Source organism: Silene latifolia, chromosome 10 (assembly GCF_048544455.1).
Source record: "Silene latifolia isolate original U9 population chromosome 10, ASM4854445v1, whole genome shotgun sequence".
NCBI classification, from domain to species: domain Eukaryota; kingdom Viridiplantae; phylum Streptophyta; class Magnoliopsida; order Caryophyllales; family Caryophyllaceae; genus Silene; species Silene latifolia.
The window spans coordinates 81,674,548-81,681,589 of record NC_133535.1 but is presented as its reverse complement, the minus strand read 5'-3'; the positions used below and the strand labels follow the sequence as shown (position 1 = coordinate 81,681,589).

Below are 7,042 nucleotides of genomic sequence, written 5' to 3'. Positions count from 1 at the left end.
GCGCAGTAGTTGCTGCGTCTGTTCCAAGGGTGAGTTCTGGCTGTGAAGCCGGAACTGCAAATCGTTAATGTTAATTGGTGATTTTAAGGCTTAATTATGATATTCGACTCGGATGAAAGTGATTCAATGTATTAATTACATGCGAATGAGTCATAAAAGCAACAAAACATGGATGAAACGAATGTAAACGAATTAATTACATAAACGAAAGATTGATTAGTGACATAGGTGAACTAAATAGGCTAAATATGACAAATTGATGACGAATTAATGATGAATATGACAATAGACAGATGGAAATATATCAAAGATCGAATTCCAGAAACTCAATATGAAAGAATCGAATCTCTACAACCCGGATTGATTTTAAGGACGAAAACCCAAAAATATTGGATTACTTGGGATTTGAGTCGGGATTTAATGATTAATTAAACGTATTAATGATGATAAATAATATACATGTGAAATTATTGTGCTATTATGTCAAGAAACTGAAGAACAAACGAAAATAAATAATGAACGACGAATTGACAGAGGACGAAGGAAGAAGAAAGGAAGCAGGAACTGCGGCAGCCTCACGAAGAGGCGCAGCAGGTACTGCGTCCCTTCGAAGAGGCGCAGCAGTTGCTGCGTCCTTTCTCGACGGTTGTCTTCTGCTAATCCGTAAAAAGGGTTTTAAAGCATGGTTTTATAAATCGGTTTTAAGAAGTATTTTCGACATAAACCTTACATTAATGATACAAAAGGTAAATAACAATAAATAAAGAAGGATTTACACCCTCAGACTTACATGTTTGACGAAACGAGATGAACTAAGTTTATGATTAGTGATGCTCGACTCGAATGTAACGAAAGTGCCCTCGTAAGAGGAAAACGATTAAGATTAATTAAGTTGATTGATTGTGGATTTGGTCAAATTGGTCGGTCATGCAAACGAGGCTGGTACTCAGAAGGATCCGAGCTTACGTGGTCGAATGTTCAAGCACGTAGACGCCAAAAAGTAAGAACGTGGTCTAGAATGCAAAGGGAGAAGAGAAGGGCAGACACTCGCGTCAGAAATATGAGGAGCGAAGGCTCCTATTTATACTAATCACGTGAAGGAATAGGGTTTTCGAAGAAACTTTGGAAGTGAATCTCGAAAAGATATGAAAAGATACGAAAAATACGCAGAAAAGGACCTGGGAAGAGGCGCAGTAGTCACTGCGTCTCTTGGAAGAGGCGCAGCACCTGCTGCGTCTGTTCCCAGGTGGTTTCCTCCTGCGGAAGAAATATTTCCGTGTTTGGTTTATGGAATAACGGATTAATCTTATTTTCCTTAATATTTTGTATGAATATTACGGGAAATTCTTTATCAAAGAATAAAAGATTGTGAAAGATTTATAAAATATGGAATAGAAATATCCGGAACATTCCAGAACATTCTGACTCGAGATTTAGCAGTTATCAGAAAATGAAGACGGTTTTAGGCCCGGACTCCAAATGTACTCTAATTACTGTCAAAACAACCGTATCGGTGCATAGATGACAACTAAGAGGTAGACATCAGTGTTTGAGCAATCACTTGACGATAAACTTGCGAACTGTCACAAATCGTACCGGGTGGTTTGCGGGAGGTGCAGAAATGAGGTATCTACAGAGCCCCCACTTTGACTGAGGCTTGGACAAGGCAAAAGTCAAAGTATAGCCATCAGGTCAATTGAAGATTACAACCTGACGACTATGGTGATGCGAGGCGGTTCAAGGGGTCTGAACCAAGGACCTGTCGTCGGGAACATTTTAGAGTCTGTCGACTATCGGGGAGGGTCGTTTAAAGTCCATTAGACTACGTAAGGAAGCTCGCCAGCCATAAGAAGAAACCACGCCTGAAAACTTCTTTCTCGAGAGGCTTCGGGAGGTGCATAAGAGCTAAGGGTAAGCGTAGGAGCTATGGTTAAGCGTAAGACCTAAATGATAACACCTAAAAGATAAGTAAGGATTGTGCTAGGGTGTGGGATCCCAAAGAAAAGCATCAATGGGAAGGAGACCCAAAATATAATTTCAAACTAAGGGGTAACTAAGGCTTGAGTGTAAGAACTCAGCCGGTCTGGGAACATCTGGAGAACGACACCTTTATCGCACTTCGTGGGGAAACAGGAAATATTGTGGGTAGCAGGACACAGGCGGGAACTGCTGGGAGAAATCCGCTTGGGTCGTCTTCAAAAAAACTTCGGAAGAACTTGAGAAGGACGATTGTATGTTGCGAACTCTCGTTGGGGAAAATCTTTTCAGAAATTTATCTCCATGTCTCGAGAGGGATTGTCTATCCGCTTTCTCTCGCTGGGGGAATATAATGGAGGCGTGTCGAAACACCTGTCAAAGAATACCTGCTCGTTGTGACAAGCAAGGTCTTGGAAGCAATAAATAATGTATGACAGCATGTAGTTGGCTTAGAAATGCGGGTCTGAACAAAGAATTATCATCAAACGGACCAAAAAAGATAAAATGGCATCGGGGAAGAGGCGCACCAAAGATGGGCCCACAAATAACGAACTCATAACGAATTTTTGAAAATTCGTATGAAGGGAAGCTAAGGAAGAGGCGCAGCAAGAGCTACGTCTCTTGGAATAGGCGCAGCACCTGCTCCGTCTGTTCCTGGAGCTGTCTTTTCTGCGTAAAAATGCGATGAAACAGAGGGTTTCATTTCATTTGTTTCGAAACACAATTCATCAATTTCTCTCTCAAACTTCAACCATTCCCGCCAAAATTTGATCAAAAGCTTGCATTCGCCATGACTAATCGAGGTATGTATACCATTCTTGCATTAAACTTCTATAACGGACGAATTGGATCGACAAAATTTAGGGTTTTCAACCCTAAAATGTCGAAAATTTGGGGCTTTTCCCCCAAATGATCTTGCCTTGTAAAATTGACCATATAATGGCTAATTGGTAGTATAAGGATCATAACCATGTATTTGTTTCGAATTTTCGTTGAGTTTTGAGCATTTGAGTGAAATTGAGACGGTTTCACAGCTAAACCGTAAATTGCTTCGAAAATGGCCTCAGGCTTGCCCATTTGCGATGAAAATTGACATTTGGAATCCTTGAATGATGGGTAAACTTTCTACCATCTTGGAATTTTGGTTTGTGACGGCTTTTTCAAGACACTTTTCTAGGGCATAATCGCCGTTATAACGAAATGCTGCCGAAATTTCGACTCGAACCCATGACTAGGCTTCAACTTAGGCTTAACTTAAACCAAATTACCATATGAGTGATTGGGTTTGTGGGAATACGGCCAAAGATGGCAAGAAAAGAGCGACTTCGGGGCTTCTAAAACTCGAAAATCCCCTAATCAAGGTTCGTCGTCACTTGACGCGGCCTACAATTACTTTAACGTTGCAGGTGACGAGGCTTCTACTTCTGGGAGAGCTCCCATGGACATAGACACTGCTGTTGACGCTTCTCGTGCTCTTGAGGAGGCTTTTGCTGTAGCTAGGGCAGCCAGGGAGGTGGCTGAGGACGAGATCCTCGAGAAGGAGGTTGCTGAGGAGGACCTGGGAAGAGGCGCAGCACCTGCTGCGTCTGTTCCCAGGTGGTTTCCTTCTGCGGAAGAAAGATTTCCGTGTTTGGTTTATGGAATAACGGATTAATCTTATTTTCCTTAATATTTTGTATGAATATTACGGGAAATTCTTTACCAAAGAATAAAAGATTGTGAAAGATTTATAAAATATGGAATAGAAATATCTGGAACATTCCAGAACATTTTGACTCGGGATTTAGCAGTTATCAGAAAATGAAGACGGTTTTAGGCCCGGACTCCAAATGTACTCTAATTACTGTCAAAACGACCGTATCGGCGCGTAGATGACAACTAAGAGGTAGACATCAGTGTTTGAGCAATCACTTGATGATAAACTTACGAACTGTCACAAATCGTTCCGCGTACCAAACATGCGGCCCAATCATCACCGGGTGGTTTGCGGGAGGTGCAGAAATGAGGTATCTACACTCATCAAGCTTATTCTTAGCTTGACGACTTGGAAACGGAAGTCTAATCAAAGTAAGTTCTCTTTCAACCTTTTTGGCCTTCTCTTCATTTCTGTTCTTCAATGATTCATTGGTAGTTGGTTCCACTACCCTAGGATTTCTCCTCGATGGTTCCAACTCCTTCTTTTGTTCTATCACATCTATGGGCTTGACACTTTCCTCAATAACATCATCTTCAATAGGCTCCTTAGGTCCCTCATATTGTGTACCACTCCTCAAGTGAATGACATTGATGGTTTCAAGCTTTGTAGGAGCATTACCTTGGGGAGGTAATTGTCCTTTTAGCCTTTGGGAACTCGAAGAGGCCAATTGGGTCATTTGTGTTTCCAACATCTTGGTATGAGCAAGGATATTGTTGATTGTAGTGTCTTTGGCTTTGTATTTTAGTGAAGAAGTCTTGTTGGTTATTTTGCATTTGAAGGACCACTTTTTGAACATCAAAAGCTTGGTCATTGGTTTTATTGTAAGAGGGTTGGTTTTGGAATCCTTGGTTTTCGTTGAAAAAGGGCCTTTGAGTAGGATTTCTCATTGGGGGTGGGGGTGTATGTTTGTTGAGGATTTTGAATATTTTGGCATTTATATGAGAAGTTTGGGTGAAATTTGGTGTTTTCATTGTAAAAGTTGGAGTAAGGGGTGTCATTCTTATATGCTTGAAAAGCATTCACTTGCTCATTTGTGCCCCTATACTCTTATTGATCATGTCCCAAAGTTCCACAATTCTCACACTCCATTTGGAATAGAAGACGTTGACACCATAACATTGACTTGTTTATGTTGCTTGGGTGATTGAGAGGCCTCATTCATCTTGGCTATGGTCTTGTCAATTTTTAAGTTCATTGTGTCAATATGGGAGCATAATTGGGCACCCAAATCGTCACTTAATTGTGTGACGGAGTCAATTTCATGTCTCCCTCCCCTAGTATCTTTTCTTGGCCTACTATATTGAGATTTGTGAACCGCCATGTCCTCTATCTTGGCCTAAGTTTGGTTATCATCTACCTCGGTGAATCTTTCATTAGAACCCATGTTGAGCACATTCCTTGAGTCTTAATACAACCCATTCCAAAATTGTTGGACTAGAAACCATTCGGTTAACCCATAATGAGGACAAGAGCGACATGTATCTTTGAATCTTTCTCATGCCTCATATAGAGACTCTTCATCTCTTTGCTTGAACCCGGTGATTTGGGCTATTAACATGTTGGTTTTCTCCGGAGGGTAAAACTTCTTGTAAAAGGCAAGTGCTAACTTCTTCCATGAATCGATTCCAAGAGTGGCCTTGTCTTGGCTCTTCAACTATTGCTTCGCGGTTCCAATCAAAGAAAAAGGGAACAATACCCATCGAATTTGATCTTGTGTTACCCTTGTTTGGTAAATTGCATCACAATAGTCACAAAAAGTCTCCATGTGTAGATGAGGATCCTCACTAGGCATCCCTCCAAATTGACTTCGTTCGACTAATTATATGAATGCGGATTTAGCAATGAAATTACCGGTCAAGTGGGGTGGTGTTGGAGTACCATTAGGTAGGTTCTCCTCGGTTGGTATGAAATGAGATGAGAATTTTGAATTGGGTATCCTTTCCTTGTCTTGCAAAACGGTTGGTAAACTCAACACTATCTGTTTGGATGATACCAATGTCCACAAGTTCTTCAATACCCACAATTGTGGAAGTACCTCTAACAGTTCTTCTAATATTTGTCAAAGTTCTCTCGATTTAGGGATCAATAGGCAAAATACCGTCTTGTGATCTCCTAGACATGCAAAAATCAAAGAACTAGAAAACAATTAAAACTACCTTGAGGAGATTGACTTCCCCAAGGTTAAGAAAGACACAACTAAGAACAACAAATGATAACAACTCAATTGAACACTGTCCCCGGCAACGGCGCCATTTTTGATGTAGCTCTAAAATTGTCATCTGTTATATGCCCTCAAACAATATTTATAATCTCAACAAACTACTGTTAGTAGAGCGGTAAGTAGAGGTCGGATCCCAAGGGATGAGTATTGTATTGACTTATCGGTTGTAAATAGCTATGTCTTAGTGTCACAATTTGGGTTGAGGTTAAGATTTGCAATTTAAACTACTTAGCAAAGGAAAAGTAAATAAATGAAAGTAAAGCAAAGTAAGTAAATAGAGTTGTAAATAATTGATGAAAAACACTAGGGTATCATGGGTTCATAGGGGAATCATGATGAGATCACATAAATAAGTTACAAAGATGTAACCAATTATTGTTGTACTAGAATCGAGTTAGTTTATATCTTACAATTCCTAGGGAGACTTAGGTCTTGGAGCCAAGTTGATCAAAACTTTAAAACACCTACATCGACTTGGTTTTCTTTATTCAACTATATGCATGGTCTTACAAGTCTTGTTGAAAGGATAAGAGAATCATGCAAGATTGTCAATCAAGCATAACATGTGCATAAGTTAAAATTAAAACAAGCAAACATTCATATGAACTTATTAAGTATAGATCTACCCCCATAATTAACTCGCCTAATCCTCCACTAACCCTAGTTAGGGAAATACTCACTCATTATCAAGGAAAACATGTTAACAATGGTGTCAATCATCTTAACAAGTATAAACATGATCGAAGAGTAAAGCAATAAACAATAATTAAGTAAGGAGTAAAGAAATTATGTCAGTCTTAATATGAGCAAATGGAAAGGAAATAATAATAGAAGAAAACATTGATTGGTGATGAAGAGTTGTCAATTCTCCAATAAAAACTCAAATAATCTTCAATTACCCAACTAGATCTACAAATTCTTGAACAATAATTAAGAAAGGATTAAAGTGTAATTAAGCTAATTGATGTCTAATCTCTCTCTAATCTCTAATTGACTTCTCTAATCTACCTCCTTTAATCTCCTATTACAAAGGAGTATATATATTAAGTACAAGGATTAGGTTAACTAAGGGCTTAAATGACGATTAAGCCTCTTAAATGAAGTTCAATGCCTTGAAAGTCCTAGCTGGGGACGCACGACCTCCTTCT

General features: G+C 39.6%; 1 pseudogene; it reads left to right on the top strand.

Moving 5' to 3' along the window:
- Positions 1–5,124: 5,124 nt before the first annotated feature.
- On the top strand, positions 5,125–5,223 carry LOC141609769 (small nucleolar RNA R71; annotated as a pseudogene).
- The last annotated feature ends 1,819 nt before the right edge of the window (positions 5,224–7,042 follow it).